The following is an 11,300-nucleotide window of genomic DNA, read 5'->3' as shown; positions in this document are numbered from 1 at the left end:
GGTTCTGATGATATCTGTATTCCTCCTGATCACCCACACTCCAGTGTCATTCCCTTCCCCACATCCTGCCTTTCTGTGTTTATAAGCTCTGTGTGAATGAATTATGATTTGAGAAAAAATAAATTATAAAAAAATTAAACACGGAATATGTCTCAATTTATTTAGTTTTTCATTTATCTCTTTCTTCATAGTTTTGCACTTTCATCATATATAAGTATATACAATATATAATGTATATTATCTCACTCACTTTGTTAGATTAAATTTTGTATTTCAATTTACTGAGTGCTCATGTAAATGATAGTATATCTCACATTTATTTGGTTGTGGCTATAATATGTAGAAATCATCTTAATTTTTTATTAGTTAGACATACTGTTATAATTTATTATTTCCAGAAGCCTTGGCAATTTCTTTGGGATTTCTGCATAATAAACACATCTTTGAGCAAATATAGTTTTACTTTATCTTGCCATTTAATAAACCTTTTATGTTTTTCTTCTTATTGTATTAGCTTGGACTTCTGATACAATATTGAAAAACAGTGTTGAGAGGGATTATCTTGCCTTTTCCTAATCTTCATGGGAAAGCTTAAGTTTTTCAACAATAAATATGATTTGAGTTTCAGGGGGATGTTAGCAGAGTAGATATTCCCTATTAGATCGAGTATGGAGGCCCACAGAGGCCTTTGTGTGAAGTCTGGATTCTGTGGGAGACCCCAAAATGATGGAGTTGCTGTAGCCACAGGATACCTGCCGAGTGTATCTGCACATAAGGAATGGAACCAGCCCAAGAAAGAAAAATGTGTGGCAGTCAGTAAATCTGAAGGTAAAAGTCATCTAAGTCCTTGGACATTGGATATAAACCTACAGGATTGGAATTTGCCCTGCTGGGTTTTCTCATTATTCTCCTTTTCCTTCTTTTTGAAATGTTAATGTATATTTTATGCCACTTTTGTTGGAAGTATGTTACTTGATTCTGATTTTATAGGTGATTACAATTGAGAGTTACCTTGAGTCTCAGGTGAGGCTTTGGATTTTTGAATTGAATTGAGTCTATGAAAAACTATGGGGATTTTTGAAGTTTGACTAAATCTATTTTGCGTTGATATGGTTGCAAACCTACGTGGGTTAGGGAATGGAATGTGATGGACTTAGTAAGCATAGTCTTCTTCCTAGGTTGTTGTATTTGAATTCTTGGTCTCCACTTAGTGGAGCATCTGGAAGGGTTAGCAGGTATTTCCTTGGAGGAGGTGTGTCTCTGGGGATGGGTGTGGAGGTTTCAAGAGCTCACACCTCTCTTAGGTTTCTCTGCCTCCTTTATGATTAGGATGTAAGCCCTCAGCTACTTCACAACCATGCCTGCCTGCTGCTATGCTCCCTGCTGTGAGGATCATGGATTCTAAGCCTGTGAAACTGTAAGCTCCCAATAAACTCTTCTATTTGTTGTTCATGGTCTCTTTAGTGCAGTAGAAAAGGCACATTCACAGGACCTACTTGTGTGCATTTTGACAAATTATGTCTTTTAAGCATTGCTACATTTCACCCAGGTCATGAAGTTTGTGAGCCAAGTTGTTCAGAGCAACCTTGTAGTATCCTTTTGATGTCGGCCGTCTGTAATTACGTCCCCTTCTTCATTTCTGACATTTCTAATTTACAACCTGACTTTTTCTTCTGGGTTAACCTATCTAAAGGCGTATCAATTTTATTGAATTCTTAGAAGCAACTTATTGTTTAATTGATTGCCTACAACTGATTTTCTACTTTTAACATTACTTGTTTCTGAACTAATTTTTGTTGGTCGTTTTCTATTTACTTTGCATTGAAATTTCCCTCTTTTAGTTTTCTAAGGTGGAAGCTTAAATGGTTGGTTTTTATGCATTTCTTTTAGTATGTATTGATTGCTATAAACTTCCCTGCTTTTCCTGTACTCCATAAATTTTGATAAGTTATGTTCTCATTTTCATTCAGTTCAATTTTTAAAAATTTCTTGTAAATTCTTCTTTGACTCATTTGTTATTTAGAAGTGTGTTGATTAATCTGTACATTTGAATTTCCAGTTATCTTTCTGCTATTGATTTTGATTATGTTTAATTTTGTTGTGTTCTGTGAGTAGATATTGTATGATTTGTAGTCTTTAAGCTTTTGAAGCTATGGCTTTTGGCCCAGAATTACTCTTCTGTCATTAGATAAAGTGATCTGTGAATGTCTGTTTTCGCTAATGGTTGAGGAGATTGAACATGTTTTCAAGTATTCTCTGACATTTCTATTTCTTCCTCCCTCCAAGAACTAGTCATGCCATTAGCCTATGGATAACCCTGTGTGTGTGTGTGTGTGTGTGTGTGTGTGTGTGTGTGTGTGTGTTCATACAGTTCTTCATATATCCTAAGTATTAATCATTTTTCTGATATGTGGCTGGTTACAATTCTTTCCCCCATTTTATAGGCTGTCTTTTCACTTTTTGTTCTAGAAGCTTTTAAATTTCATAAAATCTCATTTGTCTATTATTTAGATTATTATTCTTTTTCTGTTTTCACTTAACATTTTTATTAAGCTAAACATCAAGATCTTTGATCTGTTTTGACTGATTTTTGTGTAGGGTGAGAGATGTTGATCTAGTTTCATTCTTATATATGAAACATACTTTCCCTAGCAATATTTGTTAATGATGCTTTCTTTTATTTTCCCAACCTATGTTTTGAAAGCTTTGTCAGATATTAGGTGGCTGTAACTGTATGGACTTATTTGGGGGTCCTCTATTTAATTTCATTGCTCTACATATCTGTTTGGGTATTAGTACCCTGATGTTTTTGTAACTATACTCTAGAATATAATTTGAGATGTTCTTTCTGGTCAGGATTGGACTTTCATATTGCCATAAAGATTTCAGAATTTTTTTCCTAGTTCTGTAAAGAACATTATTAGATTTTTGATGGAGAGTGCATTTACTCTATAGATGACTTTCAGTAATGTAGCAATTTTCTCAGTCTTAATTCTGCTATTCCATGAATGTAAGAGGTCTTTTCTTTGTCTGTTTCCTTTTCATTTAATTCTTCAACGTCTGAAACATTTCATTGTGAAAGTTGTGAGAGTCAGTTCTCTCCTTCCATGTGTGCATTTTAGTAATCAAACATGGGTCAACAGACTTGACAACAAGTGATCTTTTCCAGTAATCCATCTCACCAGACCTACTGATTTCTTTTTTGGTCACTTCTTTATTGGCATTCAGGAAAGATATTGATATCTATACACTGAATTTTATATCCTGCTACTTTGCTAAAACATTCTCAGGTCTAAGAATTTTCTGATGGATTCTTCAAGGTCTTTTAAGTACAGGATCATATGGTCTGCAAATAGAGATAGATTAATTTCTTCTTTTCATATTTGTATACCTACCTACATTCATTCATTTCTTTCTCTCCTTCCTTTCTTTTCTCTTCCTTCCTTCCTTTACTTTCTTTCTTCCTTCTTTCCTTTCTCTTTCTTTCTTCCTTTCTTTTTTCTTTCTTTCTTTCTTTTTTCCTTTCTTTCTTTTCTCTCTCTCTCTCCCTCCCTCCTTCCCTCCCTCCTCTCTCTCTCTCTCTCTCTCTCTCTCTCTTTCATTTTGTTGCTCCAGAAGCTCCAGATAAGATGTTAAGCACTCTACTGGGTAAGTAGAGAAATGACTACTTTTGTCTCATTTTAGATTCTAGAGGAAATGCTGTTTACCCATTTGGTATGGCTTTGCTATGTGTTTGTGTCTATTACCTTTATAATGTTGGGTCATGTTCTCTTTAATTGTAGTTTCTTTAAAGTGTTTGTAAAGGGGTGTTGAACTCTGGTAAAAACTCTTTTTGTATAATTACCATGCAATTTCTATACTGATGTCTATTTATGTGCTGAGTTATACTTCTTGATTTATTTTTGTTTAACAGACTTTGTATGCCCAGAATGAAGCCAACTTGGTGATGGTATATGATCATTTTAAAGTAGTCTCAAGTTCCATTTGCAAGAATTTTATTGGCAATTATGCCTACATTTATCAGGGAAATTAGTCTTTTTAATTTGTTGTATCTTTATCCAGTTTGTGTATCAGAGTAATGATGACTTTGTATAATGATTTCTCTTCATAAAATGTTTCTTCTCAGGGCTGGAGAGATGGCTCGGTGGTTAAGAGCACTGGCTGTGCAGTTTCCGTCTGCTCCAGGAGCTGATCCTGTGCCACGGTGCCCAAAGCTGATCCTATGCCACACAACACTCCATACCCAAATACCACCGAGAGAAAGCTGGTTTCCCAGGACTGCTGACACACCTGTGAGCACAGGTAAGACCAACACTTCTGCTCAAGAGGGACCTGCCCAGAGGAAACAAGGAAGATCTGGGGACAGGATCTTTTCAGTTTCTGTCTGCACCCCAGAGCTGACCCTGTGCCACAGCTCTCCATACCCAAATTTCTCCTCAAGAGCCCTGGTCTCCCAGGAGTGCTGACACACAGGCTTGAAGGAGGGACAAGCCACAGAGTCAGCAAGACCAGCTAACACCAGAGATAACCAGATGGCGAGAGGTAACGGCAAGAACATAGGCAACAGAAACCAAGGCTACTTGGCATCGTCAGAACCCAGTTCTCCCACCACAGCGAGGCCTAGATACCCCAACACACCAGGAAAGCAAGATTCTGATTTAAAATCACATCTCATGATGATGATAGAGGACTTTAAGAAGGACATAAATAACTCCCTTAAAGAAACACAGGAGAACACAGGTAAACAGCTAGAAGCCCTTAAAGAGGAAATACAAAAATCCCTTAGTGGATTACAGGAAACCACAACCAAACAGGTAAAGGAATTGAAGAGCACTGGCTACTCTTCCAGAGGTACTGAGTTCAATTTCCAGTAACCACATAGTGGCCCACAACCATCTGTAATGGAATCTGATGTCCTCTTCTGGTTTGTCTGAAGACAGAGCCAGTGAACTTACATATATAAAATAAATAAATCTTTAAAAAAATAATTAAGAAGTGTTTCTTCTCTTTCTACTTCATGACACAGTTTGGGGAGCACTGGATCATTTTCCAGTGTTTGGTAGAATTTGGCAATGAGTTCATTTGCTCCCGGGGTTTTTGTACTGGCAGGCTTCTTAGCACTATTTCAATCTTATCAGTTGTTATGGATTTTTTATAAAGTTGTTTATGTTTTCTTGAATTGATTTAGTAGGTCATGTCTACAACTTTGTTGACTTTCCCTGGACATTCCTGGGTTTTAGGAATATAAGTTCTCAAAATAATCCCTAGTAAATCTCTTTCTTTGGAACGGCTAATAACCTCCCTCTTTCATCTCTAATTTTATTAATTTGAGTCTTCTCTTCTGGTTGATTTGGCTAGGGAGTTTGTCCATCTTGTTTACATAATTCATTGATTTATTTTGTGTATTGTGCTTTTAAGTCCACATTTCATCAGCATCTTTTCTGATCTTTACTATTTATTGCCATTCACTGTGCTTAGCTTTGTGTTGTTCTTGTTTTGAGAACCTTGAGGTGCATTAGATTATTTATTTGAGATTTTTCTGATTTTTTAAAAGGTAAGTTTATATGGCTTATACTTTCCTCTTTAAGCTGTTGTATCCCAAAGGTTCTTATATGTTGTGCTTTCATTTTAATTTAATTCTAGAAACAGTTTAATTTCTTTTCTGATTTTTTTTCAATGACTCACTGGTCTTTCAAGAGTGTCTTGTTCAATTTTTATGTATTTGTACTTTTGTAACTTTTCTTGCCAATGATTTCTACTTTTATTGCACTATGATTTAATAAGATACAAAAGATTATTTCAATTCCTCTGTATTTGATAAGGCTTAATTTGAGGCCTAGGATATAGTCCTTCATTAGGCTCTATAGGCTGCTAAGAAGACCTTATATTTTTTTTCTGTGAGATGGAATACTCACTTTATCTATTGTTCAGTTGAAGTCTAAAGATTCTTTGTTAATTTTTAGTTTGGATAGCATATGAAGATAAGAGTGGTATATTAAAGTAATCCATGATTATTATATCAGGATGTATTGAAATTTTTTGTTCGTTTGTGTTTGTTTTATGAAATTGGGAACCCCAGTGTTTGATGCATATATGTTTAAATGTTTTATATATTCTGTATGTACTGTCTCTTTTAGTAATATGCAACAGTCTTTTATTATCTCATCTGACTAATTTTGGTTTGAAATGTACTTTATCAGAAAAGAGAATCACTTTGCTAGCTTGTTTTCAGTTTCTATTTATTTAATAGATTGCTTTCAATCATGTGACTGTGTTTCAATCATTTGGGTGTGTTTGCACAGTAAGAATGATTTTAGAAGACAACAAATAGTTGGATCTAGTTTGGTTTACTTTGTTACTCTATGTCTTTTATTGTTGAGTCAAATACATTTATATTTAATTTTATTATTGGAAGATGTTTATTAATTAATGTAATGTTTTTGTTTCTTTTCTCTTTAGTTGAATAATTGTTATTTATTTTATCACCTGTTAATATCAGAAGTTTACCCATTTACTGTGTTGGATGTAGAGGATTTCTTCTTACATCTCCTTTGTTCGGTCATTCCTCTCATAAATTTTATTTTTCTTGTGTTAAAGAGATTGAGATCATCCTTTTTCTTCCCCTCTCCATGGTATTCACGTAAGAATCTTCTGCAGGGCTGCTGGCTTGGTGAGCATGAACTACCTTAATTTGTATTTATCTTGAAATGTATTTATTAATGTTAAAAGATGACTTTGCCACTTAAGCTGACAATGTTCCTCACAAGAATGACTAACAGAGTTCCAGTGTCAGACACGAGAAATTTCAAAAGGTTGGTCAGGCTAGTTCACATGATTCCCAAAACTATATAAACTGTCTCTGTAGCCCTTGTTGTCTTTCATTTGTTAAATGAAGGTCCATATTGCTGAAGACACCATACATTTAGAACACATGACTTGGATGATTGGATCTGACCTGAAAACCTCTTTGGTGTGATCCAGCTTCCATGGTTCTAGAAAATACTGTACAAGCTGACAAGGGATGGAAAGAACTAAACAGACTTACCTAGCTCTAACACCTATGAACTATGACAATTGCTGGCATGGCAAGATAGGCATAAAGGTGCAAGAATCGGTACACACATGTGAGTGGCAATCAATAGCTCTCTAATTGGAATTAAGGCTCACTCAACAGAAAGGAAACCATTCTTAGTACTGGAAACCTAGACAGCTTTCTGAGAAATAAGAAGAAAACCAGTAAGCAACATTCCTATGTCTTTTCTGCGTTAGTACCTACCTTCAGCTCACTTGCCTGCCCTTAATGACTGACTATAGCCTATAATGTGTGGTAAACCTTTTCTCTCCTAATCTGCTGTTGGCTGGTAGGAGTCTTGTCACACCAACAAAGAAGCAAACTAGCACAATGTAGTTCATCAACCAGTTCTCCACCCCGATGGTTATTCTTCTGCTTGATTCGGTGTATCGGTTGATGCTTTCCACTTCTTTTAAAAATTGTCATTCATTGAGTTTTTCATTTTCAACATTTCTTTCCATTGTTGCTAGTATTTTTTTTAATCTCAATGACCTTCAGGTCATTCATCATTTTTACCAAAACGCTTTTGAAATCTTCATATGACATTTTCCCCATTTTAGTATCTTTGAATTCAGTAGTTGAAGAGTTCTTATCTTTTGGGGGAGACATATTGTCTTACTTTTTCATTGTCTTGTTGTCAGTGTTGTGACTTGTGAATTCTCTGGATTGAATACCCTTTTTTTTCCTCTTTATTCTTCCTGGAGGAGGGATCTTCTTACTGAGGGCCCCTCTCTCGAAGGCTCCATTCCCTTTAGCTCCATTACAAAATGAACTGCTTTGGGAAATGATGTCTGCACCAACCACTGTGCTCTGCCTCCTCTGTGGGACTCCTCACGTTGCGCTGTGTGCTCTAGTATAATATTAATGTGAGGTCATGAGGACAAACAAGAAAGAAAGGGTAAGTCTTGAAGTGATGTGTTCATGTGTCAGGTTGATAAGTGGTGGACTTGTGACGGCTATTGGTGGAGAAGAGCCTAGCTCACTGTGAGTGCTGCCCCTGGGGCAGGTGGTTCTGTGTGCTATACACCTTTTTTTTTTTTTCTCTGCTCTTTCCATCTGCATCTCTATTTGAAATAAAGTATACATTTTCTTATTCTGACTTCCTCCTTTAGCTCACACTGAGGCAGACTCTGATCCTCCATCTTACACACAACTCAGTTTCCCTCTTTCTAAAAGCCTCTGTGTTTGTGTATGTGTGGTTTGTGTGTGCGTGTGTGTGAGTGTGTGTGTGTGTGCACACGCGAGTGCGCGCGAGTGCATATGTATGAAAGTACCACAGAGGATGGAATAGGGCAGATTTTCTGGATCTGCATGTGCAGGCTGTTGTAAGCCACTGGATATAGGTGCTTGGAGCCAAATTCGACTCCTCTATAAGACTGTATGTGTTCTTAATCAACTGAGCCATTTCTCCAAACTTTGCCTCTTTAACTCTTAAAGGATAATTTCACACAGCATAGTATTAAGACAGGGGGACATATTTCTGTCAGAACTTTTAATATTTTACTATTCCCTTTTTTGTGTGTATGGTTTCTAAGAATTCAGATGAAATTCTTATTTTAGTAATGTCTTTTTTTCTTCCTCTGTGTTCTTTCTGGATTTGTCCCCCTATTGCATTTTCTGTGGTTCAGAAGAGATATGCCATGGACATTTTTCTTATATTTATCCTGCTTAGTGTTTTTGGATATTTTTTCCAGCTATCACTTAATATCCCATATTAATTTATGGAAAATTCTCCACCACACTTCAAAGTATGTCCTCTGTTCCTCTTTGTCTTTCTTCTCTGTTGTTTCATGTTCTGTTGTACCATTTAAAACTATGTTTATAGAAGTTTGAACATTGTTAGAAGTCTCATCCTTTTTCACGAGTTTCTACTGTAAAATTTTCAAGCTCAGTGACTTAGCCATGCCTGGTTTACCCATATAGCCTCTAGAAACATTTCTTATTTCTTCCACAGTGGTTTTGATTTCTAGTCCTTTCCTCTCTTCCCTTCACTTAGAGTTTTATCTCTACCTAGTTTGCCCGTCTCATCTTTCCCAGTACCTACTCTGTTTGATACAGCCCCTTGCTTATTCATCATAGCTATTTTAAAACTCCAAGTCTGATAAGGTCAACATCCCTAGCACATCAGAATCCAATTCTGTTTGCCTTTGCTCTTCAGGTTGTTCTTTGTTTGTTTATTGTGTCTTGTTACACGTTTGTATGACTTGCATTTTTCTCTTTGATATCTAGACATAACATTTTGGGGAAATCTGCTGTGAGTAGGCCTTTGGTAATAGGGTAGTAGATATTTAAGAGACAAGTGTTTTGTCCTACGGTTTAGGTATTCCTCCTTTAGTCTATAGTAGACCATGGAGTCCTATGGTTTAGGTCTTGATCTTTCAGCAAGGGTGTGCCCTTGGACTCTGAACTTCACAATTACAGCTCAGGCTCTCTAGTGCACACCACTTAGGTATTGCTAAAAGATGCCGGATTGTTTTCCTTCTTTGGTTCATTGATTTATTTGTCTGTTTGTTTTGAGGGCGAGTCTCTCAAATAGTAAGCTAACCTTGAGCTACCTATGTAACCAAGAGTGACCTTGAAGTCCTGATCCTCCTGCTTCCACTTTTCAAGCAGTGGCATTATAGGTGTGTGCCTCCATGCCTAGATAAGGCAGTGTAAGCCTTTGTACATAGCAGGCAAGCTCAGTCCATTGGGCTTTTTAAAAATGTCAAGAGTTTAGTTCTGGTTAGTTTCTCCCGAGGGTAGACCTTGGTAAGAAGAAAAAAACACTACAGCATGTTTCAAAAAAGGGCCTTGTCCTCTTCCACTGCTGAACAGGACCTTTCACTGATACTCACTATGAGAACCAGATGCAGCTTTAAGAGATACAGCTCACACAGTCACCGGGTCCTCTGGTGACTTGGTTTCTTTGGAGGGTTTTGTTTGTTGGTTGGTTTCATTTTGCGTCTTGTTTTCGAGACAAGGTTTCTTTTTCTGTGTAGCCCTGGCTGTTGTTAATTCACTCCATAGACCAGGCTGCCCTCTGAACTCATGGATCTGCCTGCCTCTGGCTCCTCAGAGCTAGGATTAAAGGTGTGTGAGACCAGGCCTGACTTCCCTGTGGTTTTTTAAAGATGAGATGTGTACACATATCCCTTCAGTAATGTGTCACTTCCAGTTTAGATTTTCTGGTGCACAGTTTCATGAAGAGGTCTGTCTATCTCTCTGGTTTGGGGGTAGGGGGCAATAGTTTACTCTCACTTCTCTTAGAAACATGTATTGATTTTTCAGTTGCCTCTGCTGTTGCCTTGATGTTCACACAGAATAAAGTTGTCCAAACTTTGTACACACCAAGCCTAAAGTCCTGTAACAACTTCTCATCTGCTTAAGGTGCTATGGCTGTGGGTAAGGAGTATAGGCCATAAATGAACCACACTGAGAGAAATTCTTTCTAAAATGAATCTCTTCTCTGGAGAATTTGAGATGAGTCTGGTTCTAAAATGCTTTAGCTTTCTTCTTCTCCTCCTCCTCTCAGTGGGTTTATTTAAATGGAATTTCACACCAACTCAAATAGGAAGAGGTTGAACATGCTTTGGATTTGAAACATTGGCTCTCACTGCACACATGCTGTAACACCATACCCTTACTCCTGTGAGTTGTCTGTGAATGATGCTTGTGGATATTAACTAAATATGAAATGGGGTAGGGCTGAGCCATCTTAAAGCAGAAGGGTGTGTCAAGTGAGATTAGGTTAAACTGACTCGAATTGGGGCGAGCTGCTGTGAGATTGATGACGTAACAACCTGGTAGGAGCTCATGAGTGCCTCTGACTGCTAATTGGTTTGGAACAGAGCAAACTGTGGATTTTGAAATTTGTGCTGCCCCCAAAGCCATTATCGTCTTAAAAACAAAAGCAAGAATGGGCTTTAATGAAAGTGCTAATAGCTTTTGGCAGAAATGGGATCTAAAACACACACAACCCTACTGAAAGAGCCGTCCACTAACTGAGGTAAGGCACCCACAGGTGCTTCCACTGGAAATGCTGATGGGCATCACCAGGGCAGGGAGGCTGCCAAATTCCCTGAGGAATGGGTCATGAGGGCCAAATGGGAATGCATTTCAGAAGAGAGGAAACGAAGAACTTCAGGGGCATAATTTTGAATGTTTGGCTTTTCTTCCTGCTTCTTCTAGTTCCTGAGGCCAAAACCTTAGGTGGGTAATAGGCCAGTAACAGGCACCATATGGCAGC

Source organism: Grammomys surdaster, unplaced genomic scaffold (assembly GCF_004785775.1).
Source record: "Grammomys surdaster isolate TR1022 unplaced genomic scaffold, NIH_TR_1.0 99, whole genome shotgun sequence".
NCBI classification, from domain to species: Eukaryota; Metazoa; Chordata; class Mammalia; order Rodentia; family Muridae; genus Grammomys; species Grammomys surdaster.
The sequence above is the reverse complement of the archived record's forward strand: the minus strand, read 5'-3'. Positions refer to the sequence as shown.